Source organism: Equus caballus, chromosome 22 (assembly GCF_041296265.1).
Source record: "Equus caballus isolate H_3958 breed thoroughbred chromosome 22, TB-T2T, whole genome shotgun sequence".
NCBI lineage: Eukaryota > Metazoa > Chordata > Mammalia > Perissodactyla > Equidae > Equus > Equus caballus.
Genome location: NC_091705.1, coordinates 34,642,985 through 34,669,687, shown reverse-complemented (window position 1 = coordinate 34,669,687; position 26,703 = coordinate 34,642,985). Strand labels below are relative to the sequence as shown.

Sequence of the window (26,703 nt, the reverse complement as noted above, 5' to 3'; positions counted from 1 at the left end):
ATGTCTTAGATAGAATCAAATAAGGTCTGAGATCAACTGTGGTCAGCCATGCCGTGCCACATACACGACCCGTTACATACAAGAGCTACCAGGTGGACAGTCTGCACACAATGAGCTACTAAATACCCCAACCATGACATACATGCTTTGCCAAAGACACAACATGCATGACCCACCACCTATGAGGCACGTTCCAGAAGCCCATACCCCATCTGTGTCCCACCCATCACAACCTACCCCATAAGTAAATCTATCCCCCATGAATTATAACTTGCATAACCTGTTACATACACCATCTATTATCCCCCTATAGCCGACCCCAGATAGTATGTTCTAGATACACGCCCTCCTATAAATGACCCATCACTTGTAAGGTCTACCAGCCCTGTGGTCTCAGGCAAGGTATTATTTCAGAGCCTTGCTTTCTCCTTCTGCAAAACGGGTCTAACCTGTACTTTGTTGTGAAGATTAAATGAGATAATACTGTAAGGTTCTCAGTATCCCCCTCCCTCCCCGAGACAATAAACCATAGACCTTGAGATCAGAAAGACCTGCGTCAAACTCCAGGCACTCTCAACTTCCCAGACTCTGTGACCTCAGGTTTCAACCTCTCTCAGCCTCAGTTTTGGCATCAGATAAATGGGTTGATACCTTCCTGACAGGGACAGTGAGGGCATTAAATGACAGAGTGTAGGCATACCATGCAACAGCAATGATTATTGTCATTGGTGGTTGACTCCTTGACCCACTGGCCACATTGTCCATTGGAATCAGGGCCTGCGCACAGGAGAGCTCCTAGGGACGGCCTGCCCAGCCATGAACAAACCCTGGCCTCTGTGCCATCAACTCAGCGGCCTTTCTCTCTCTTTTCCCCACCCCCTTGGGCTGTCAGACCCCAGCTTAACATGTGACAGCTCCCAGGGGATGACAGACAACCTCACCTAGAGGTCTGGCTCCTCCGTGTTGTAGATGGAGGCGGCCTTGAGAAGGGAAGAGGAGCGTGTCTTGACAGCACTGTCCTGGGCAGCCAGGGGTTGGGGAGGGGCTGCCAAGGATCCAGCTGTGGGCAGGGCACTCAAGCCTCTGGTGTGGACAGTGGCGAAGGGAGCTGCCCCCTGGACCACATCGTTTTTCTTTTAAACTAGAATAATGGCTAATGTTTCTCGAGAGAGTCTGTGCGAGGCCCAGTGCTAAGAACCTTCCACTCTTCTCAGTTCATCTGCCCCACTTTTCAGATGACAAAACTGAGGCTCAGAGAGGTGAAGCGACTTGCCTAAGGCAGTACAGATCCTAAAGTAGGGGCTGTAACCTAACCCGAGTCTGACTCCCGAGCTTGAGGCCTTCACCCCCTAGACGCTGCCTCCCTTCCAGAATCCCAGACAAAACCTCAGAATTCTGGAGCACCGGGCTGGCGGTTCACCAGCACGTTCCTGCCGGAGATCTCAGGGCTCTGAGACGCACCAGAGCCTGGCCCTGGCCACATGCAAGTTCAGAGGCATCCTCCAGACACCGGCTCCCCTGGCTGCCCGGCCTCTCCACTTCCCTGGGTGCTCAGCAGCCGGTATCTCTCCCCCCGCCCCCCACCGGGGAGCGGTGCAGGAACCCGGGACTTATCAAGACAAAGAACAAAAGTCGTGGGGGAAAGAAGCCAAGAGCCATCTCCACTCTGGGGTAGGGCCCTTCAGTTTCGCCCCTTTGAAATTTCAAATTCCAGTTTGTGGACAAAGTCCTAACTTTCCCACAATATAGGTCCCCAACCACTGACCAAACTCCAGTCCAGACAGCCAGCAGGCCTGGGGCTGGCGGGGTCGGCTGCTTCCCTTGGCAGCTTTCAAGTTCCAGGGGGAAGGGTCCTGGGCCAAGTGGGGTCTGCCAGGCCATCGCTGCAGCCCCATCCCACCCCACAGGGCCCCCTGCCTCCCGAGAGGGCAGCCCTCCTCCTGGAGCTGGGATCTGACGCTTGCTGGTACCGACGGAAGACACCAGGTAGGCCTCCTCTGTGTCCTGGGCATCTTTTCTCCCCCTTGAACTCCTAAAATGCTGCTCATACCACCCTCCTTACCCTGGGCACTAGCCATGTTGGCTTAATTCAATCACGACCTCGCAGAACTTCAAGACTGGAAAGGGTGTCTCAGCCAACCCAGCCATTTGGTGGATGCAGACACTGCGGGCCCCAGGGGAGTGGCAGCTGGCTGCGGGTTGAACCTGCGGCATAGACCCGGGGCCCCTCACTGAGCCCCAGAGGGTGGAAGGGACATGCTGAAGGCCATGCAGCAGTAGCTAGGGAAGCTTTCTTTGAACAAGAAGACCGCAGCTCTGTGAGGACCCCTCTGCTCCAACGCAGCCCTCGAGGATGCTGGCAGTGCCTTCTACAGACCCCGGATGGTGCAGTGTTTGTTTCAATGACTGACAGCCCCTGGTTGCCACGGAAGCACTTCCGAGAGGAAGATGAGGGAGCTCGGGGCTGAAGGCCAGTGGGTTTGGAAGGAAAGAACATTCATGTGGTTAACTGATAACTGAGCCTCATCCTTGGGCTCCCAGAAACCTCCTTCCTCTCTCTCCTCGGCATGATTAAGACGAACTTACCTGCCTGCTAATCATTGCTGAGCCTGTTGATTTTGCCTTAAAAAATTAACCGGGCATGAGTTTGCGGTTTGCCTCACCCCTAACCCCGAAAAGGCCCGGGTGCGCAGGAGGCCGCCGGGTTATGCAAGAGGCCGCTGGCCTCCCCACGCACGTCCAGGCCTCCTCCTCTGCTCTCCAAAGCGCGCAGGTTTTGCTCAAGAGTCAACAGTCGGCTTGTTCCCCTGCTCCGGGTCCTGAGCAAATTTGCTCTGTGACCAAAGAGAGATAAAGGCAGCTGGGGGCAGAGCTCTCCAAACAGGGATGCGAAGCGGCAGCTTTGAGTTTGGGATTCTAGAATCCTGCAGTGTCAGAGCCGGGAGGGCCTCTCAAACCGGGTCCTGAGGATTCCAGGAGCCAAGTGAGCGCATACCCGGACCCTGTCACCCCGTGTCTGCCTCTCAGATGTGCTCTTCTTCAATGTTTCCTTTGAAAGGCGGGGCCAGCAGCTGATGAGGCGAACTGGTCCAGCTTCCTCCCCTCACTCACTGTACAGATGGGGAGATTGGGGGGTGGGGTGTGACTCCTCCAGGGACAGGAGGTCACCAAGGTGTCCTGGGTCTCCAGGGAGGCTGGGGAGGACAGGGGCTCTCTCTGGGACTCCGCGACGTGTTCGGGACATTAGTGAACAGGACAGCACCAGAACGCCCTCCTCTACCGTCCACCCTCCCTCCCAGGGCTGCTGGGGGCAGAGAGGTGCCTGAGAGCCACTGGAAGGCCCAAGTCATAGGAATTCACCTGGCCTGTGTCCTGTGGGCCCTCTGAGGAGCAGCCACGAGCTGCAAACCAGAGGCTCCCGTTGTAACCCGTGTCAGCTGCATCCTCTCTCTGGAGGCATCAGGCCGTAGAGGAAGATGCAGTGCCCAACCCTGACTCTCTCGCCTCTTGGAGCCTCAGTTTCCTCACCTGTAAATTGGGAATAACAATACCTAACTCAGAGGGTTGTCATGAGGATGAAATGGAGTGAGGGACATGGCAGGATGACCATGACCAATGTTTATAAGGCAGTTTTGGGGCCTTACGTGTGTCAACTCATTGATCCTCACAGCCACTCTGTGAGGCAGGCAATGTTGTCATCACCATTTTATAGACCCGAGGCACACAGAGGTTGAGTCATATGCCCAAGCTCACACAGCCTACAAGAAACAAGAGCTGGGATTCAAACCTGAGCAGCTTGGCTCCAGAGCCTGTACTCTAACCCTGAGGCTTCCCTGCCCTTCCAGGGCCGAGACACAGTCAGTGCTCGATGCAAGCTGGCCAGTCTGCTGACAAAATATGCTCCATCCCAAGGCACATGTGGGCTTTGTGTGTGGTCTGTGAGGGCTGGAGAAGGCTCAAGAAGGAAGACATGCCTCTGAGCCAGAATGACCAGGGATGGACTCCTGGAGGAGGTGGCAGGTGGCATCCTGGACAGAGGGAACGTCCAGAAGTGGAGAACACAGTGGGTGATGGAGGAAGGGCATGGAAGCCTCTCTGGCTGGAGAGCAGAGCATTGTGGGAGATGCTGACCACAAGGCTCAAGAGGTAGGGTAGAGAGGATGGTCTGGAGAATGAGCAGGAAGGAAGCCAGGAGGACTTGGGCCTGCGTGGGCGGGGCCTCCCTGTGCACTGCCTCCTGTCAGCTGGCTTGTGACTTCTGGGCTGAGGCTGTTGTCCTCCTGTTTATGTTCCCCCCTCCCGGTTATGTTCCCGACCTTATCTGCAGAAGTGACCTTGGGAGATAGATGGAGCCTGCTCAGCCCCTGTGGGGCCTGAGGGAGGATGGAGAGTCTCTGCCTGGCCCAGACCCTGGTCTTGGGGTGAGGGGTGAACCCACATCCCGGGAACCACCCTTGTTCTGAAGGGCCCCAGGGACTTGCCTGGACATCACTGAGGTGAAGTGTCTGGGAGTCCTGAGACTCAGGCCAGGGTCACTGCATACAATTGTACAGGTGGCTCACTGCACAAAGGTTCTCTGGCCAAGAGGGCAGGTGGAGGCGGAAATCCATCTCTGTTCCACTTACCCAGCCAAGCACCTATGGAGATTTGCCTGCCCAGAGCGGGGCGCTTTTTACTCATTTTCACAAAAGCTCCAGGTGAGACCTGCCCTAGCTCTGCTTCCAGCCACTGTGTGACCTTGGGCAAGGTCATTCCCCACCCCTCCCCCAGCCTTGGTTTCCCATCTAAAAAGTTGTCTAGGCTGAAGCAGAGGTCCAACCCAGACAGTGAATTAGAATCACCTGGGACCTTTAAAAAATACAGGTGCCCAGGCCCTATCACAGACCCATGACTAAATCTGGGCAGAGGGCTGGGCGGGTGCTGGCTGGGCATCCGTATTTTTCAAAGTTCCCAGGTGACCCTGATGTGCAGCTAAGACTGAGACCCACTGGAGGAGGGCTTGAAATGCGGAGCGGGAAAGGCCTAGATGTGCACCCAAGTTCAACAACTTCCTAGTCACAACTTGAGCAAGGCTCGGTTTCCCCATCTGTAGAATGGGAACAGTGATGGCTTCTGCGTGAGGTCAGAATGCCGATTCAAGGAGACGGTATTCTGAAAGTGCTCGGCACTGTGGCCAGCGTGCTGGCAGCCCCTGGTTCTTGGTACCCATGACTATTCTTTTGCTATTGGCAAAATGAGCTTGGCCTAAAATAAAGGGCGTTTCCGGGTCAAGGATTCAGTCGCAGAGCCAGGGTTTCTCTGTTCCTGAGTCAAGTTCTAGTACGTGGCTCTCAATCTTGGCTATATACCTGTCGTATTATAGAGGTATGTGCAATGATTATTATTATTAGATTTTTTATCTAATTTGCTAAAAATTTTAAATTTATTTTTGGATTGGTACTGCATTCCCATGGTTCAAAAATCAAAACTATAGAAAAGGCGCGCTGTCAGCAGGCTTGTGCCACCCGGTCTCCTCCACCACAGGGAAGCACTTCTCTGACTTTCTCGTATGCTTGCCAAGGTTTCTCTCCGTGCCCAGCAGCACAGAGGATGCTGTCTGACCAGCCCCTCCCCGCCCACTGCTGCACGCCTTGCTCTGTTCGTTGAATAGCATGGCCTGCAGATTATTACACTGAGTTGAGAGCTTCGAGGAAGGAGGGGATGCGGCCCCTTCAAAGGCGAGGAAACTGAGGCTCTGAGTGCTGAGTCAATGGCGTTTGAACTCTCTCGACCTGGCTCCACAGCCCGTGTTTGTCCCCTGCCCCAGGGTGGCCTTCCAGGAAGCCTGGCCCAGTGAGCTTTGGAGCCCGGCCTAATGCTCTGCAGGGCAAGCCTGGCAGGAGTGGGGTGGAGGGGTTGTCAGGGTGCCCACTGCGTCCAGGCCCCGAAGTCACAGAGGGGCTGAAGCGTGGAATAAAAACTGTCCAAAGTCATCCAGATAGTGACCCAGTAAGAGGACGTCCCTTGGATGGAACAGTTAGGGCCTGGTGGCCATGCCCTCCAGCAGAGTGGAGCCTGCCAGGAACTCTCTGCCAGCCTCAGGCTGTGCGGGCGGCAGGGGAGGGCGGGGTGGTGGGGGGGTGGGGAGCAGGGGAAGCAGGGTGGGCAGGACAGGCCCAGGAGGGAAGATGGAGGGGACCTCACTCCTGGAGGTCAGGGAGGAGGATGTGGAATTCAAGGCCAACGTGGCAATGACAGTTTAACCAAATGTGTCCTGCTCAGGCCACCTCAGGCCTCCCTCTGGACTCTCAACCTGCTTCAGTTCACTGACTCACTGACTTTGGGCAAGTCACTTTCCCTCTCTGTGCCTCAGTTTCCCCAACTGTAAAATGAAGGAGATTAGGTAGCGGATCTTTAGGTTTACTCGGAGCACCCCTGAAAGACTCTGTGGGCTCCCCTGACCTTGTTGAGGTCTGGATCCTGCCTTGGTCAGAATGGCATCTGCCTGCCAGGGCCCTGGGCCTTCCTGGGTCGGGGGCTGGGGGGACAAAGTCTCTACACTGCTCCAAAATCTGGACTCCTCCCCTTGGTCCTGTGTCTCTCTTCCACCACCCCGTCCTCCTCTCGTGGTAGATGCGGAGTCAGGACCATACCTGGGGGGTCCTGGGGGAAGCCCTGGCCCCAGTCTGACATCCTCCTCCTGGTGCTATGGGGTCCCGCACAGTGGGCAAGCTCTTCATCCTTGAGGGAGCTCCTGCTGCCACACTGGCACCCAAGACCCGGCAAGGGCTGCCGGCAGAGTTAATCTCTTAATACTGGTCACAATGAGATTTCAGGGATGGTGGGAGGCGGTCTCCATGGAAACAGCGAACTCGAGCAGGACCCATGCAAAGAATTAGCCACAGGGCTCAGCAAGGGGGTCCTAGAGCCCCAACCCAAACAGAAATGGGGGACACAGTAGCCTGGACTCCTGGGTCCTGCTCTGGCCTCCCGTCGTCTCCCCTGAGGGCTTGTGACAAACCATACCCTTGCACTGCCTCAGTGTTCTGTTAAACTGGACAGAGCCACATCCGCAGGGAGAGCCGCCTCCTTTCTGAGCCTCGGTATCTTCATCCTCCCACTGGGGTGATAACCCTTAACCAGGAGCTCTCCTAGGAGCGTGCAGGCATCAGAGTCTGCCAGACCTGAGTGTGAAGCTCAGCTTTTCCCACTCAGACCGTAAACCCGGGCCCGAGGTTTCACTTCTCTGAGCCTCCGTTTCCTGATCTCTACAACGGGCACGATAACACCACCCTGGCGTCACTGCTGTCTGACTGGGGGTGCTGGTGCTCAGTGCATGTGAGTCTCCTTCTCGCCTCTTTCTGACGGCCCGGCCACACGGTCCTCCAGCCACCGCAGCTTTCAGAGGACCACAGCCTCTCCCTTGTCTCTCGCCTTGCACAGGCTTCTGCCCAGAGCAGCTGTCCCACCTCCCCCTCCGCCTCCTCATCCTTCAAGTCCCATCTTTGTCATCTTCCGCCAGGTGGCCCTGAGGCTCAGGCAGGGTCGGGGCTCCCCCACCTCACAGCACTTTACATCATCACGGTTTAGTCCAACGGTGGTGACCGGCTATCGGGCTGCCTCCTCCACTGGACTGTGTCCTGTTGACCCTTCTATTCCCAGGACCTGACTGGCACGGAATGAACTCACCCAACCCATCATTCAACATTTATTCACACCTTCCACATGCACGGTTGTGGGTGCTGGAGATGGAGGAAGGAAGACAATAGGCAAGATCTTCCCTCTACAGAGTTGCAGTTTTAGCAAATCAAAATACAGGATGTCCAATTACATTTCAATTTTGGATAAACGATGAATTTTTTTTTTTTTTAGTATATGTACCAAATAACTCATGGGACACAATTATACTTAAAAAAACACTTGTTATCTCAAATTCAAATGTAACTGGGCGCTCTGTATTGGATCTGGCCACCTATTCCCTTCCTCAGAGCTTATATTTTGGTGGGGAGGCACAGTGGAGACAGACATTCATGAATAAAATAGAAACAAATTTCAAATAGTGGTTAAGTGCAGTGAAGACAGTGAAACAGCACGATGTGGTAGCGCCTGGGGATGGTAGGGGGCGTCCTTGGATAGGGTGAACTCCGAGCTGGTGGCCTTCACCTGCATGGAACAGTTCTAAGCTCCAGTGAGATGTGAATTTGTAAAAGTCCTTTGAGGATCTTAAAGGGCGCGGTGGAGGCTGTAAAACTGGAGAGAAGGGCTCCAAGGCGGGCAGAGGGCGCCGCTGGGGGAGGGGGCTGCTGAGTCTCGCTTGAGAGATTCCACAATTTTGCAATTTGGATCTGGGCCGTCACAAACCTTCGCGAACCCGCAGCCCCACCCCTCGGTCAGCCAATGTTTTCCGCGGGGCTGGGAGCCAGAGGAAGGGGCCAAAGGGGCTGTGCAGAGAAGCGTGGCCACCAGGGCCGGAGCTTGGAGCCCTGACACCGTCCCTCTCTCACCCCAACCCCCGTCCCCGCGGCTGCCCTAGGGCGCAGGGCACAACCAGCGCTGCGCGCAGAGTCCGAGGGCGTCCTGGAGGAAGCGGTCCAGACGCCCCAGAGCGCCTCGCTTTGCGCGTCCCGGGCTCCTCCTAGTGGCCAAGGCGGGAACTGGCGCTCGGAAACTTCTAAATGACCGCACGGGCTCCACCAATCACGGCGGAGGTCGTATTACGATCTCACCAATCACAGGCCCGGACGGACCACGCCTCTCCAGGCCCGAGAGGACCGCCCCGCGCCGTCACCAGCCGCAACTCGCTGGGCTGAGTTACCGGCGGGCTCACTTCCCTCCAATCACATGCCAGTACGTGGCCGCTGCACCAATCAGAACGCAGGATTTTCAAACAGGTTCCCAGAGGCGGGTACCTCGCTCCCATTCCACCGTCTAAGAAATTTATATTCCGACGCCCGAGCCCAGCGTGCAGGTCCCTCTGAAGAGGGTCCCAGGTTTTGTGCTGGCTCCATGTGGAGGCCCACGTTTGCGTTCGGGGCCATTTATGTTATCTTAATGTTTAATGAGAGTAATATCATTAAATATCCTCCCCTCATTATAAAAGTTAATGTGTGGGGAAGTATGACCTTTGGAGTTAGACACACCTGAATTACAGTCCACTTACTAGCCTTGTGAAGTAGGAGCATTCGCTTCCCATCCCTCAGTCTTTAAAAGAGAGTGATAATAATACCGATAATACCTATGTCGTCATATTCCATCACCCCACCCCCGTCTCAGTTATTCTAGCCCAAATCCTGGGAGTCACTATCTTTGTGTCCTTCCTCCCATCGCTCCCAACTCATCAGAAAGTCCAGTTCTCGCCACCTCCAACAGCATCTCAAATTTTCATCATCTTTTCATCTCCCCCACAGCCAACCTTGTCCGCACCACCATCACCTCTCGAAGTCTATGGAAGTCTTTTCACTTCTCTTCTGCTGCACTGGCTCCCGGACCACCCACTCTTCACCCAGGGCCAGAGAGAATCTTGCACAAATAGATTGGGTCAAGTCCCTCCCTTACTTAAACCTTTACAGCTTTCTATGCATTATAATAAAACTCAAAATTCAAAACTCCCATGGACCGTGAGGCCTGCGTGACCTCGTTTCTGTATCCCTACATCTCCATCCTCATTTCATTTCATTCACCCCCGCCCCAGGGGCTGCAGCCACTCTGGACTTTTTCTTAGTTTTTCTTTCTTGTCTCAGGGCCTTTGCACATTCTTTTATCTTTGCCTGGAAAGCAGTTCCTTGCATCTTGGTATGGCTAGCAAAAAAAGATCTTTCAGATCTCAGCTTGATTGTCCCCTTGTCTGGGAGGACTCTCCTACCATATATATATATATATATATATATATATATATATATATATACATTTTTTTTTTAAAGATTGGCACGTGAGCTAACAACTGTTGCCAATCTTCTTTTTCTCCCCCAATCCCCCCAGTACATAGTTGTATAATTTTAGTTGTGGGTCCTTCTAGTTGTGGCATGTGGGATGCTACCTCAACATGGCCTAATTAGTGGTGCCGACTCCTTGCCCAGGATCCGAACCGGCGAAACCCTGGGCCACAGAAGCGGAATGTGCAAACTTAACCACTTGGCCATGGGGCCGGCCCCTCTCCTACCAAATTTATACAGGTTTTCCCCATCCCTCACTCCTTTATTCTCTGTCCCTGTACCTGTTTTTTCTTCTTACTGCTGATCACAACTTGAAATTACAGATATGTTGAATTACTTGTATATTATCTATCTCCTCCACCCCCATTAAGGAGATGATCTTTATCTGTTGTATTCCCCAGGGTACACCTGACATCTTGACCAGTTTAAAATTAAACTCATAATAGGTGCTTAAAAGATATTTGTTGGATGAATGACTGAAATTTTTTTTTTCCTGAGGAGGATTCATCCTAGGCTAATATCCATGCCTGTCTTCCTCCGTTTTTCAGTATATGGGCTGCCAGCACAGCACGGCTGCTAACAGAGCTGTATGGGTCCACACCTGGGAACTGAACCCAGGCCGCCAAAGTGGAGTACGCTGAACTTAACCACTAGGCCACTGGGGCCGGCCCTGAAAAGATTTTTGAGGAGAAACTGATATAATGGACATGAAGTGCTTGGTACATACTATGCTTTCGATGAAAATGATTTTATGCTTATAGTAGAAAATTTGGAAAATAAAATAAAAAGAGCAGATTAAAAATCATACATGCTGCTACATTTGGCAGGCTTCAGACTCTCATTGTTAACAAGGGTTTCTCGACTCGGCACTGTGGACATTTTGGGCTGGGTAGTTCTCTGTTCTGGGGCATTCTGTGCATTGCAGGACGTTTAGCAGCATCTCTGGCCTCCACCCACTAGATGCCAGTAGCACCCGCCTCTCCCCGCAAGGTATGACAACCAAGATCATCTCCAGACATTGCCAAGTGTCCCTTGGGGTTCAAATCGGCCCACTGAGAACCACTGTGTTAGGCCTTTAGACTCATCGGAAATTTTCTCCCTATAATTCAGTGTTTCTCGATTTTCAGTGTCCATAGTAAGCATCTGCGGCCATTACTAAAAATTCAGATGCCTCAGGTCCCACCTCCAGGCTCCAGGGTCAACAGTAGGCCCTGATGTCACGTGTGTAATGAGCTTCCAGGCGCTCCTGATGCACAGAGCCCTCAACCCCGCTTTGAAAACTCCTCCAGGAAGCCTCCCTGATAACCAGACCTGCCGGGACCCTCTCCTCGAATTCTTCTCCTTTTCAAGTACCCCTCCCCGGACAGCTTTTCAAAGCAGTGACAGAAGCAACTCCCAGCTCAGCCAAAGGCCAAATGGCTGCCTCTCCCTTCAGGGAATAAACCAGAGCTGACTGCAGAGTTCAGCTGAAGCCACTCATGAAATAACAGCACCCCCCCCACACACACACACAAACACACACCTCAACCACTGGAACCCCGAGGTGCTGCCTGGGAAACACAGCGGCTTAACAGGATGGTGACGTCAGACTGCCTTCTCCTCTGGAGACCAGAGTCCCTTCTCTGGTCATAGTGGTCAAAGACGGTCAGACGAATCCAATGAGTCTTGACTCCGTCTACCTTTCCAGACCCATCTTCAGGCCCCTTTGCTCCTGGTCCAGCTGTGGACCGTTCTGCTATTCCACTTATCTCCTTTCAGGCACGTGGCCGGATCCCACTTTCTTGCCTCCTTTGAAGTTAGATGTGACCATGTGACTTGTCTTGGCCAATGAAATGTGAGCAGAAACCTTCTGCGTCACAGCTGGGCGGAAGCTTCACCACCCGGCGCTGGGGCTGTTGCGGAAGCAAGTGTAGCTGAGGGGTCACCTGGATGAGGCGAGCACCCTGCCGCCCCACGACGGACTCGTTCTGTAAGTGAGCGATCAACGTTGCTGTGTTAGGTGCTGGGACTTGGGGCTTGCTTTGCCGTCGCAGCATAGCGTCACCTCACTTGACTGAATGTGGTCTTTCCAAGGCTTCCCTGATGTCCCTGTGACCATTATTTTTGCCATATCTTTTTTATTTTTTTGAGGAAGATTAGCCCTGAGCTAACATCTGCCACCAATCCTCCTCTTTTTGCTGAGGAAGACTGGCCCTGAGCTAACCTCTGTGCCCATCTTCCTCTACTTTATATGTGGGACGCCTACTACAGCATGGCTTGACAAGTGGTGCCATGTCTGTACCCAGGATCCGAACTGGAGAACCCCAGGCCGCCGAAGCGGAACATGCACACTTAACCGCTGTGCCACCGGGCTGGCCCCTATTTTTGTCATATCTGAAAAACATCTATGCTAGTCTTTTTTCTTACATCAACTCACTTATTTTTACTTAAATTTGTTTTAGAAGGAAATGTTATTCCTACCAAATGAAACATCAGTATCACAAGTAGAAAACAATGGGAAAATAAACAGAACGAAATAAACCGTTATTTTATATCCCAACTTAATAGTGCTGCCTTTCAAAGGCTCTTGGCCCTTGGTCTCCTCGCTCTTTGTTAAAAAAGGAGATCCCTAAGTGTGTGTCAACCTTTTGGACCCCAAAAAGCTGGCTGAGATTGTCAGATGTTTGAAGGCGGCACAGAATAGAGGCTGAGAGCACAAATTCTGGAGCCTGACTTTCTGGGGTTGAATTCTGGTTCTGCTATGGGCTAGCTGTGTGACCTTGGGTGGGTTACTTAACTGCTCTTTGACCATTTTCTCATTGGCAAGATAGGAATGGTAATGATGTGTATGTCATTGGGATGTTGTGGCGATTATTTGTGTTAATATATATAAAGGGCTTAGAACTGACAGGTGGGGTCAGCCCAGTGGTGTAGTGGTTAAGTTTGCACACTCCGCTTCGGTGGCCTGGAGTTCACAGGTTCGGATCCTGGGCACAGACCTAGCACCACTCGTCAAGCCTTGCTGTGGCAGGCGTCCCACATGAAATAGAGAAAGATTGGCACAGATGTTAGCTCAGCAACAATCTTCCTCAAGCAAAAAGAGGAAATCCGGCAGCAGATGTTAGTTCCGGGCCAATCTTCCTCACAAAAAGAAAAGAGAAGAAAAAAAAGAACTGACATGTGTTAGCTATAAAATTATAGCAGGATCAAGATCCAAGTGGATTTGCAGAAATGTTAAAAATAAGTCACCTGGACAGTGCGGACGGGGAGAGCTGCCTTAGCAGCAGGACACATGACCAAATTCTAGAAGTTTTACTTGGTGGCAGCTGCCAAACCTCTAACCCAGTCTCCTGAGCCATAGCGAGGACGTAGTGCTCAGGTCGAAGGAGCTAAGGAGCCCTCTGTATTCCAGCCTTAAAGGACCATTCATGGACATTTGTGTTTGATTTCAATTTTAATAGGAACACTTAAAATCTTCCTGGGATGGGACAGGATGAGAACACCATGCCCTTTGGAAAATAATTGAAGATCCGAAAGAGTGCTGGGTGGGCAGCTGGGGAAGAGAGAAAGAGTAGCAGAGCAGAGCAGTCAAGACCACTGCCTTTGAAATATCAAAGGTGTCATTTACATAACTGTTTGACTATGTGAAAATTATAAGTTCTTCAAGCCTTCTTTGTTTTATCTGCAAAATAAGAATCAATCGTAGGACCTCTCCATAGATTGCTTTGTGGGGTAAATGTGATAAACCTTATAAATGAGGCACGCAGTTTTGTTACTTACTGAATTCAAAGTACTTTCCTTTGGAAAAGAGCGGTCACCCATTCTTATAGCCCCGGAGGACACACCAGGACCAACAGATGGATGCCACACGGAGGAAGGTTTGTGCTCAAAATGAGGACGATTTTTCTGTCGGATGCAGTGGTTCTACCGGGAAAAAAGCTTCTTTAAGTAGTGAGCATCCTGTCACTGGAAGCGTCAGGCTCAAGCTAAGAGTCGGGGAGGATGGCGAGAGGATTCCAGCAGTGGATCAGAGGCTGAATCAAAGTAGCATCTCCCAGGTGCAAAAGTCTTAAGTAAAATATGATCAGAAACAAACTCAAGTTGGGAAAATGGGATATCCACATGCGAAAGAAAGAAGTGGGACAGAGTTTACTCCATATACAAAAATTAGCACAAAATGGACTGAAGACCTAAACAGAAGAGCTAAAGCTATAAAACTCTTAGAAGAAAACAAAGAGGAAAATATTCATGACTTGGACTTTGTGATGATTTCTTGCATATGACACCAGAAGCACAGGCAACAAAAGAAGAAAAAAGATAAACTGGACTATGTTGAAATTAAAAACTTTTGTGTGCCAAAGCACACTGTCAACAGAGTGAAAAAGGCACCCACGGAATGGGAGAAAATATTTGCAAATCGTCTATCTGGTAAGGGGTTAATATCTGGAATATAAAAGGAACTCCTACAACTCAACAACAACAAAAATAAGCAACCTGATTTTAAAATGGACTTTAAATAGAGATTTCTTCAAAGAAAATATACAAATGACCAAGAAGGGCATGAAAAGATGCTCGACATCACTAATCATTAGGGAAACGCCAATCAAAACCACAGTGAGATACCACTTCACACCCATTAGGATGGATATTATTTTAAAAAAACAAACAAACAGATAATAACAAGTGTTGGGGAGGATATGGAGAAATCAGAACCCCTTTGCACTGTGGTGGGCCATAAAATAATGCAGCCACTATGGAAAACAGCATGGCAGTTCCTTAAAAAATTAAAACTGGAATTACCATATGAGGGGCTTGTGGCCGAGGGGTTAAGTTCACGGGCTCCTCTTCAGCGGTCCAGGGTTTCACTGGTTCGGATCCTGGGCGCGGACATGGCACCGCTCCTCAGGCCATGCTGAGGCGGGGTCCCACATAGCACAGCCAGAGGCACTCACAACTAGAATATACAGCTATGTACTGGGGGGCTTTGGGGAGAAGAAGAAGAAGAAAAAAAAAGAAGATTGGCAACAGATGCTAGCTCAGGTGCCAATCTTAAAAAAACAAAGAGAATTACCATATGACCCAGCAATCCTACTTTGGGGTATAGACCTAAAAGAACTCAAAGCGGGATCTGGAAGAGAGATTTTTACATCCTTTTCATAGCAACATTATTCTCGATAGCCAAAAGGAAGAGGCAACCCAAGTGTCAACTGACAGATGAACAGAAAAACAAAACGTGGTCTGTACACACAATGGAATATCATTCAGCCTTAAAAAAGAAGGGAATTCAGATACATGCTACTACATGGGTGAACCTTGAGGACGTTATGCTAAGTGAAGTAGGCCAGTCACAAAAGGACAAATATTGTATGATTCCACTTATATGAGGTAGCTAGAGCACTCAAATTCACAGAGACAGGGGCTGGCCTGGTGGCGCAGCAGTTAAGTGTGCACCTGCTGCTTCGGCGGCCGGGGTTCACCGGTTCGGATCCCGGGTGCGGACCCCGGGTGCGGACATGGCACTGCTTGGCAAAAGCCATGCTGTGATAGGTGTCCCACATATAAAGTAGAGGAGGATGGGCATGGATGTGAGCTCAGGGCCAGTCTTCCTCAGCAAAAAGAGGAGGATTGGCAGCAGATGTTAGCTCAGGGCTAATCTTCCTCAAAAAAACAAAAATTCACAGAGACAGAAAGTCAAATGGTGGTGGCCAGGGGCTGGGGGAGGGGGAGTGGAGAGTTATATTCTAATGGGTACAGAGATTCAGTATGGGGAGATGAAAAAATTCAAGAGACGGATGGTGGTGATGGTTATATAACAATGAATGTACTTAATGCCTCTGAACTGTACCCTTAAAAGTGGCTAAAATGGTAAATTTTATGTTATGTATATCGTACTACAATTTAAAAAATTTTCAGGAATGTATGAAATAAATATGCGGCATCATGATCAAGTTGTGTTTATTCCAGGAATGCAAGAATGATTTAACATTAGAAAATCAAAGACTAAAGGAGAAAAAAATGTAATTATCTCAGTAGATGTTCAAAAAGCAATTAGGACAATTCAACATTAATTGTGATTAAAAAATAAACAAAAATTCTAGCTTACTTAGAAGAAACTTTTTAAAACTTAATAATATTACCTACCAAAACCCTACAGCAGATGTTATGCTTGAAAAGGTCAAAGTGTTCCTTTAAAGTTAGTAAAACAATGTTGCCCAAAGTGGCAGAGGCTGAGAGTTCTCACATGTCCTCTAGCCTTCCTGTCTTCCTCTGTAATAGAAGCTCCAGTTTTCATTTGGGCACGTGGATGTCCCCCGAAAAGACTTATCTCAAGCCTTCCTTGAAGCTAGGTGAGACCATATGAATATGTTTTGGCCAATGAAATGTACTCAGAAATGTAGTTGTGGCAACTTCTAGGAACTTTTCTTAAAAGATAGCTGGAACACGACTTTTATTCCCTTTTCTTCTTTGTCCCTTGCTCCATCCTTCTGCCTGTAATAGGGATGTATGGCTAGAGCTCTGGCAGCCGTCTTGTGCCATGAGGATGAAGCCACCATGAGAATGGAAGAGTAGTGGCTTGGAGGAGCCTGGGTCCTCAGGACTGCTAAGGAGAAGAGCTGGCCATACTACTCTTAGATTGCCTGCCTCTGGATTTTTATATAACTGAGGAATAATCTTCTATCTCATTTTAGCTATTGCTATTTGGTGTCTCAGTTCCTCATAGACAATCTAAACCCTATCTGATATACCCATTATTACTGCTTCTCTTTGATATTTTACTGGAGGCCCCAGCAATGCAATAAGACAAGAAATTAAAAACAAATCTAATAAGAGAATTTAGCAAGGTTGGTGGTTAAATTTTCAAGATATGGAAAGCATTTGTTTTGTATACACTAACATCAACAAATGAGAAGATTCAATTAAAAAATAGGGTAGCAATAAAAATAATAACCTATCAAGAAATTAATCTAACAAAAGACTTTTATGTATTAAAATTACTAAACTTTATTGAAAAACATAAAAGCAGAACTATATAAAAGAAAGACCTATATAAATGTATCGTGTTCATGACTGAAAGATTCATTAGGTAGAGAGGTCAGTTCTTCCCAAGATAATCAATAAATTCAATGAAATTTCAATTAAGAGTTCAACAAGACAAAACCACTTAGCACAATACTTGCAAATTTCGAGCACTCAAACTATGGTAGGTGTCTGTATTGAATTCCAGTGGAGGAGACAGATATGCCTTTGGTCTCCAACCTCTGTTCTGTCCTGTCTGACCTCATCCTAAAATTTAGATGAGTGAGCAAAGAGAATAGACAAGATGATTCTAAAGAACAACTGTCAGGAAGACGTGGTCTATAGTGTGTAAAGCTATAGCTGCACTGTCCAATATGGTGGCCACTAGCCACATGAGGCCATTGAGCATTTGAAATGAGGCTAATTCAAACTGAGGTGCTGTAAGCATAAAATGCGCATCAAATTTTGAAAACCTAATACAAAAAAAGAGAAAACTATCTTATGAATTATTTTTATTCATTAGATGTTGAAATGATAATATTTTAGATGTATTGGGTTAAATAATATATATTATTAAATAATTTTAACTGTTTCTTTTTTGGACTTTTTTCTTTTTTGGGGGGAAGATTAGCCCTGAGCTAACATCTGCTGCCAATCCTCCTCTTTTTTTGCTGAGGAAGACTGGCCCTGAGCTAACATCCGTGCCCATCTTCCTCTACTTTATATGTGGGATGCCCGCCACAGCATGGTGTGCCAAGTGGTGCATAGGTCCACACCTGGGATCCAAACTGGCAGACCCCAGGCTGCCAAAGTAGAATGTGCAAACTTAACTGCTGCACACTGGGCCAGCCCTTGGACTTTTTTAAAATTAAGTTTTTTATTTGGGTATAATTGTAGATTCATGCACCTGTTTTAGTTTTTTGTTTTTAATTTTTTAAATGTGACTACTAGAGAGAGATAAGTGGAATCGTATAGACAGCCTAGAAACAGATCTACTTATATTTGAAAATGGGAGGCAAAAGTGATGGCCTTGCATATCAGTCAAGAAAGGATGCCCTATTCAAGAAATGGTGCTGGGTCAACCTGTTATCCATATGAAGAAAAGTACAAAGGCATCTCTATTTCACGCCACACACACAAATCAATTCCTATGGAATAAAGACCTAAAGATGAAAAATAAAACTTTAAAACTTATAGAAAATATTTAGTGTAATATCTTTGTGATCAGGGCACTGAAAGATTTTATAGCCAAGATACGAAAAGCACAAGCCATAAAAGAAAAGATCATTAAATTTAATGACCTTATTTATCATTTAACCGAAATTTAACTGTATCACACTTGTAAACTTCTCTACAACAAAGAACACTCCAAAGAGAGTGAAAAGAGAAACTACAGGCTGATCAAAGATATTTTCCACTAATATAACTGAAAAAAGGATTTGTATCAAGAATAAATAATTCTGTATCAAATAACTGATTAAAAAATGCAGTAGAAAAATGGGCAAAGGATATGAACAAACCCAATAGGAGAGGAAATGCGAATTCTCACTTGACATTCACCATATTTCCTTTTTTTTTTTTTTTGAGGAAGATTAGCCCTGAGCTAATTGCTGCCAATCCTCCTCTTTTTGCTGAGGAAGACTGGCCCTGAGCTAACATCTACACCGATCTTCCTCTACTTTATAAGTGGGATGCCTACCACACAGCATGGTGTGCCAAGCTGTGCCATGTCCGCACTCAGGATCTGAACCGGCGAACCCTGGGCCACCGAGAAGTGGAACGTGCACACTTAAGTGCTGTGCCACCGGGCCGGCCCCTCACCATATTTCTGAATCCAGCACTGGTGAGGCTGTGGAGCACCCAGAACTAGACACCACCGATGGCAGTGGTGGCTGGTGGGCAGGAGTGAGCCACTTACCGGGATATCATCCAAGTGAAGATGCCCATTGCCCGAGACTCCAGAAATTCCACGTCTATGTGCCATCCCAGAGAAACCCTCATTCACGGGGGTAAGAATGTTCTTTGTAGCATTGTTTAAAATAGTGAAAATCTGGCAACAAGTCCGTTGTCAAAAACCAGAATAAATGTACTTGAGATATTCCGACACAGCATTTTCAATGACTCAGCTGGTGCTGCGGCAACCAGCTTGGGAAGATGCCTCAAGCTGTTACAGGAGCGAATAAAAGGAAGGTGCTGAAGGATACGGGCGACATACCATTTGAATAAATTTTCCAGATATGCAAAATAATATTATATATTGTTTACCTAGCCACATATAGTAAAAGTATCAAAACATGTCTGGTGACGATAAACAGCAAATGTTGACAGTGGTCACCTCCGAGAAGGGTGGCAGGGCGGTGGGATCAGGGAAGGGTCCAGAGGGGCTTCAACTCTAAGCGTAATGTTTCGTTTCTCATTAAAACAAAGAGTGAACCCGATGAAAATAGGGTCACGTGGTAGGATTTGGCAAAAGTGCGCAGTGGGTACATCAATGTTCACGGTATTATTCTCTGTACTTTTCTGCATGTTTGTAGTATTTCCTACTTTTATTTTTATTTTTTTTCTGCTTTATCTCCCCAAATCCCCCCGGTACATAGATGTATATCTTAGTTGCAGGTCCTTCTAGTTGTGGCACATGGGATGCTGCCTCAGCGTGGCCCAATGAGCGGTGCCGTGTCTGTGCCCAGAATCTGAACCAGTGAAACCCTGGGCCACCGCAGCAGAACGTGCCAACTTAACCACTCAGCCACAGGGACGGCCCCTTTCCTACTTTTAAAAAAAAGGAGAGGGGCTGGCCCAAGGTTCACAGGTTTGGATCCCAGGTGTGGACCTAGCAACGCTCGTGAAGCCATGCTGTGGTAGCATCCCACATAAAATAGAGGAAAACTGGCACAGATGTTAGCCCAGCGACAATCTTCCTCAAGCAAAAAGAGGAAGATTGGCAACAGATGTTATCTCAAGGCCAATCTTCCTCACAGAAAAAAAAAAGGAGAAAGATTATGAAAAAAATTTACTGTGTTTCTATATTCCAGCAACTGACAATTCAGTAATGTAATTTTAAAATATCTATAAAACTTTTTTTTTCTTTAACTCTAGGACTGTATCTAAGCTGTAGCATTTCTTTGAGGACAGGGAGACATTTAATCAGTGCTAATGTTTTCATTCTGTGACGAGCTGATGTGGGCTGAGGGCAGCCTCTCTCGGAGTGCCCAAGGCACTGTCATGTGTTAAGGGCTCTGAGAAGTTCTCTGATAACGGAATTTGCAGAGCTTTCTTTAATCCAGCATTTTTCAAACATCTAACAATAGAATCATGTCCCGGGTGGCCTTGCCTTGGGAGAGGCTGACCGAAGGACCCCCAAGGTGCCTTCCGATTCTCAAGGTCACCTTTCTAGTTCTGGCTCTGATGGCCAAATCATCGTTCCTCTGGGGTCCTTGGCTTATTAAGATATTAAATGGGTGCGTGAAGGTGAGACTCTAAGATCTCTTACCTTTTTCCAGCTCTAAAACCCCATGTTGGAGCCCAGTGTAAGGATGACATTTCCACTTCATTTTTTATCTCCTCTCTCAATTAACTTTTTTTTTTTTTTAAAGATTTTATTTTTTCCTTTTTCTCCCCAAAGCCCCCCGGTGCATAGTTGTGTATTCTTCGTTGTGGGTCCTTCTAGTTGTGGCATGTGGGACGCTGCCTCAGCGTGGTCTGACGAGCAGTGCCATGTCCGCGCCCAGGATTCGAACCAACGAAACACTGGGCCGCCTGCAACGGAGCGCGCGAACTTAACCACTCGGCCACGGGGCCAGCCCCTCAATTAACTTTTTATTAGACTAAAGCAGGTTCATGGTAGAAGAATTAGCAAAATGCACAGAAGCAACATAAAAAAGAATTAAATTTACTCCACATGCCGCTGGGGGCCCTTTTCCCACAGGTATGGTGATAGCTAGCATTTATGGAGCACTTATGTGCAAAGCACTGTGCTAGTATAGTTCTAGTCTTATCTTTGTTTTACAGATGAAGAGACTGAGGGTCAGAGAGGTAAAGTCATGTCCGACAACACAGAACTTGCGTGGCTCTAACCCACATCTTCCTGGCTCTGCGAAACAAGTTCTCAGCCACTGCCATAAAGGCCCCACCATTTGAACCGGGTCTCCATCACTGTCAAGATTCCTTTTCCTCCTGGCTCCCTAAGTCCTTCAGTATTCTCTCATCTCCCCAGAGAAGCTGTAGCCGTTCTCTCTTCTGAAAACAAAGTGAGCCCCTTCACCATACAAGGACCCATGTCCCTCCTCGAGAGTCAGTCTACGTTATCTCTAGAAAAACCATGACTTGCTTGGAGAAAGGGGAAAAAATAAGCCTCTCTCCACCTCAACTCCACCCCCCAAATCACCGGATTTGGGGTCAATTCTGAGGGGCTGGAGACAGAAGAATGGCTATGTAATAAAGTTTCAACTTGACTATTGTTTTATGTGACTATCTGATAAAGAAAACACAATGGCTGCCAGATGGGGGCTGGGAGGTGAGATTTCCCAAGTGGAGAGTTCCAGAAGACAGGCCTGGAGCTCTGGAGCCTGGGTCCTCCCGACAGACACACAGGCAGCAAGGGTGGGGACACCAGAGATAATAGTGGGGTCGCGCAAAGACCCAGCGAGGGACATAAGCCGGAGAGGTTTGGCAAGAACTGTTGTCTGTTCAGAATGGGAAAGGGAGGCAGGAGTTTGCCTACGTAGCCGTGAGCTTGGTCACTGCTGTCGAAACCAAGGGGCTACAGCAGCACTGCCCAACAGAAGTATAACGTGAGCCACACAGGTGATTTTAGCTGTTCTGATAGTCCCATTAAACAATAGTAAATCTATGAATGAGGAGATTGCTCTCACAAATAATGAGCTTCCCCTTGGTCTTAGCCATCAGGGGTCCCAAACTCAAGGGCCCACAATACCAAGATAAGTATATGGAGCAAATTTCACACTTTCCTGTAAGAAAGACAAAGCAGCAAACATAATGGTTTATGTTCATTAGTATAACTTCAGTGTAGGACATTAAGGAATGGTGGGGACTGTGGCAAATTAGAGAAAGCACATACAGTCTAAATTAGCTCCAGTGGAGTTTTTGCCTCACGGGTATAGAGAATCAGTGTTGCTACAGCTTCCCATTTTTTTGAAAGGAAGCTGGAAATCTGGATATTTAAAAGTTAGTAATTAATTCCAATTTTATTAAAAAACAAAATTGAGTGGTCTGGATTGCAAACTGTGATCTCCTTTAAACCCTTGACCATGTTTTACAGAGGAGGAAACTGAGGTTCAGAGTGGTTAAATATTTTCTCAACTCACAGCAAAGACAACTGGATCTTCAGGTCATTTCTGCTACTTCTGCTAATAACCATTTGTTTTTTCACTATTCTTATTGAGAATTTACTAGGTTCCAGGTTCTGTGCTGAACATATGGCACCAAGAAGGAAGTACTATTTATGATGCCGGTTTTGGAGAGGGAAACCAGGGCTCAGAGAGGTGGAGTAAATTGCCTAAGATCCCACCATGGGGCTTGAACCTGGGTCTGTGTTTGATTATAAGACTCTAGATGCTCCCTCTGGCTACCCCCTCCCTGAAGAACCTCAGAGACCAAGGAAGCTGGTTGTGTTCGCCCGGGGCCTGGGTGGGCAGCGTCCCTCACCTCCATGCTTGCTTTCCGCGGAGCGCTTCCATTGTATCGTTCCTGTGAACTGGCTTCCAGGCAAGATTTTGTTTGAAGAAAGAACGCCGCTCCCGTTGTTTTTTTTTTTTAATTTGAAAACCACTGATCTGCTTATGGCCCCTCAGGAGAGGAAACTGAGGCCCAGACCAGAGGCGGCAAGTGCCTGAGTTCCCTCTACAAGTCAGGACCAGAACTGGGACCAGAAGCAGGTCCTGGAGGCCCGGGCCTGCCTGGGAAGCGGCCCGCTGGGTGTGCCAGGGCCCCTCCGGCTCCTCTGGGCTCTCTCTGCGTCTCTCTACCTGCTCCGCCCTTCCTCACGCCTGTTTGGATAACTTTTTGACCTGTTCCTTCCCAAGCTCCCCCTGAGGTGTGGCTGCCTCTGCCGCTTGTCCCAGAGGATCCTGGGCCTCGGCAATGCGGCGGCCCAGGCTTGGCCGGTCCCACGGCAGACAGTTGTCAAACAGCGGCCGTCTGGGCAGGGGGAGGCCTGTTTACCCAGGGCAGGGCCCAAGCAGAGGCTGCAGCTTCCTCCCCAACCAGCGGCCCATCCAGCTGCTCAGCGTACTGACTCAGCCGTCCCCCTCTGTATTTGCTCATTCCACAAATATTTATGGAGCGCCTACTGTGTGCCAAGCGCCGTCCTACATGCTGAGGCTCTAGCAGGCAACACCGTGGCCAGGTTCCCTGCTCTAATGGAGCTTACATTGGCGTGGAGGAGACGGATGATAAACAGATCAAGGCAGGCACAATTCCAGGGCTGCAGAGGATCACAGGACCCATAATGATGGGTGGAGGCAGAGAAGTCTTAGATTTGGGTGGTCAAGGAAGGCTGCTCCGAGTGGGGAACATTCGAGTTAAGACCCCAACTATGAGAAGAAATCAGTTATAGGAAGAGCTAGGAAAACGAGGTTCCTGGCAGAGGGAACAGCAAGTACAAAGGCCCTGAGGTAGGAATGTGCTTGGCCTGATTGAAAAATAGTAAAAAGGCCAGTGTGGCCGAAGTGGAGCAAGCAAAAGGGAGAAAGACAGGAGACCCAACAGAGAGGCAGACAGGAGTCGGATCCCATGGGGCCTTTTAGGGAAAAGAGCTGGGGTTTTCTTTTCTGTATGACACACAGTGGTCAGAAGATGTCCAGCACAGATTTTAAACGTGATTGCATCCTGAACTTCTCCTGTAACTTTAACTCTGCTTTTTCCCTCTCTGGCTTTCTGTCCCAGGAATTTGTTCTTAAGTACATTTGAGGGTGTTTGAAATAGTGTTTAATTATTCCCTTTTCCATTTTAATTTAAAATTCTTTCAAAAGTTTTGTCAAAGCTGTATGGATATGCAATAGCAAAAATCAAATACTTTTACGAAGCTGATGATAAATAGCAGTAGTCGCCTGCCCATGCTTTTCTGAACCTGATTCCCACCAATGAGAGGCAACTACTTACAACTGTTTTAGTTGGGTTGTTCCCCTCCCTGGGGTTTTCCTCTGGATTTCTAAATATCATGGTTATACTGCTACTTCTTGATTTCTCCGTTTTAGATGGAATGTGTTAACTTGCTAATAGGAACGATCCTGTATAACTATTTCCCAATTCGGAGATAACTCAATACTTGTTGTTTCCATTTGTCTAAGCACATTACTGTTATTACTGTTATTCACAGCTGACACGGGCTGTATAGGAACCAAGGCCTTTCCGTGCGTTATTTCAGTTACTCTTCACAATCACGCTATACGGTAAGTGTTGGTCAACATAACAATCACACTAACACTTTGCATCCAGTGTAACCGTTGGCAGTTTGCGGAAGACCCTTGCACCCACCCCCTTGATCTGCAGAGAGATCCTGAGAGGCAAGCAGAACTGGCATTATTAACCCCATTTTCGGAGGAGGACGTGGAGCCCAGTATGACAAAGAAAATTCTACCTCTCACAGTGGGGTGCAGTGGTTAAAAAAAACCCATCTTCCAGCCAAGGTGGAAGGAGCTGGGGTCCCTGTGTGAAGGAGATTAACTCTCCTATCTTACATTTTAGGTTAGTTTGTTACATCAACTGGTGTTGCCCTTACTAACATAATGCTTGGGTTCAAATCCTAGCTCTGCCTCTCCTAGGCTGTGTGGTTTGGGGTAAGTTATTTAACCTCTCTGGGCCTTTGTTACCTCTTCTGAGAAGTGAATATGATGACAGCACCTACTGCAATGGGCAATGGTGAGGATTAAAAGAAGTAATCTTTATAAAGTGCCGAGAACAGCATCTAGCCCGTGGTAAGTCCTATGTAAGTGATCAAATAAACCAGAGCTAGGAAATGAATGAGCCAGGACCCTGATCCGGGCCTTCTGATGCCAATGTAAGCATCTGGCCCAAAGCGCCGGACATTTGCATTCCTCTTTACAATTTTTCCTGTATCTGCCTATTACCCGTACCTTTATTTTCTGTTGTTATTTACTTGATATTTTTCTTTCCTTTGAAGAATACATTAATTTATTAAAGGATATTTTATATTACTGCTTTAATATGCTAGTTATAAATTTTTCTAACACGCAGTAAAATGAATTCAATAAGATTTAAAAGTGTTTGTCCATGTACTACCTAAAATCAGCTCCTCTACGCTGTGGGTACACCTGAGGAAAAGTATGCTATTTTTAAGTCTATAAAGAACCTTTGGTGGAGCCGGCCCCATGGCCGAGTGGTTAAGTTCGCGCGCTCCACTTTGACGGCCCAGGGTTTCACCGGTTCGAACCTTGGGCGCGGACATGGCACCGCTCATTAGGCCACGCTGAGGTGGCATCCCACACAGCACAACCAGAGGCACTCACAGCTAGAATACATAACTATGTACCGGGGGGCTTTGGGAAGAAGAAGAAGAAGAGGAAAGGACCTTTGGGAACATTCTACCCAGTGGCTTTTAAACCCTTTTGAGCACGACCCTCAGTAAGGAAAACATTTTATGTCACATACTTTATATACAGCGGCAATAAAGGGTGGCAGTCAAAACAAAGACTCGGGAGCCCAGGTGCCTGGGCTGGAAACTCAGCGTCCCCTCTGAGTGCCCATGTCACTTTCGCCGAGTGCCTCATCCTCTCTGTGCCTCCGTTTCCTCATCTGTACAATGGGAATGACAATAACAGCACCTCCGAGAAGGGTCACTGTGAAGAGAAGGCGTTAATATGTGCAAAGCCCTGGAAAGTGCTCTATAAATTTTTGCTATGATCACAACCCGCCCCCACCCCGACATCCATAAACATAGAAATGAAACGAAAATTTCACACACACATTTACTCTTACTCCATGAGACACACTAGGGTGTTTTCTGTTCTATTTCACTTCATTAAAAAAAAATGGTCATCTGTGAAATTTCACTAATTGTGATTTGTAATTCATGTTCTTTTCTATATGAACACTAGATTCACAATGTCATCTGTGAAATTTCACTAATTGTGATTTGTAATTCATGTTCTTTTCTATATGAACACTAGATTCAACAAAAATATTTTAGAAAATAGAACACGTTTATTCAAAGAAAAGGCAAGAAATGAAAATGAAGGAAACCAGTTGATTATGTGAACAGCAAATGTGCTGCTTGGCCAGCATCGTGAGGCTGTGGGATGCGGTACATTAACAAATTTGGGGTCCCAACAGCTTGGACGCTGCCAATCCATAATTTCTAATGAAGACTATTGAATTGTACTCTAGAAATAATATATCTGCTTAAAACCAAAATTATGTGCTTCAAAGGCTTTTAAAAAATAACATGCAATATATTAAAGCAGAAAACTACAACTCTGGGCCAAATCTGGCCCACTGCCTATTTTTGTAAATAAAGTTTTATCGAAACACAGCCACACTCCTTCATGTATTCATTGTCTGTGGCTGCTTTTGTGCTACAAGAGCAGAGCTGAGCGGTTGCCACAGATCGCATCTGGCCTGCAAAGCCTAAAATATTTACTATCTGGCTTTTCACAGGAAAAGCTTGCTAACCCCTATACGAAAGTTACAATTCCAAACCCTTAAGCTTAAATTAAATTTTATTCTATTTATATCTTATTTTATTCTATTCATAAGTCTAGCAAATTTTAAGAATTGCATTTTGCTTTGAAAAATTTCAAACTTACTAAAGTTGAACGAA

The 26,703-nt window shown here is 47.8% G+C and overlaps 1 protein-coding gene and 1 long non-coding RNA gene across 5 annotated transcripts in view; one reads left to right on the top strand and one right to left on the bottom strand.

Annotated features, from left to right (window-relative positions):
• The window catches only part of HNF4A (hepatocyte nuclear factor 4 alpha), a 63,861-nt gene that overhangs the window by 28,863 nt on the left and 8,295 nt on the right, over positions 1-26,703 (bottom strand). The window lies entirely within an intron of this gene.
• Positions 1,760-25,053, top strand: LOC106782409 (uncharacterized). Of its 2 annotated transcripts, none has more exons than XR_011431020.1 (3): positions 1,760-1,986; positions 11,670-11,880; positions 18,499-19,008. It is a non-coding gene; the product is annotated as an uncharacterized lncRNA (long non-coding RNA). The 2 variants fall into 2 exon arrangements; XR_001379478.3 differs by lacking the exon at positions 18,499-19,008 and adding an exon at positions 20,916-25,053 and having other exon boundaries at positions 1,773-1,986.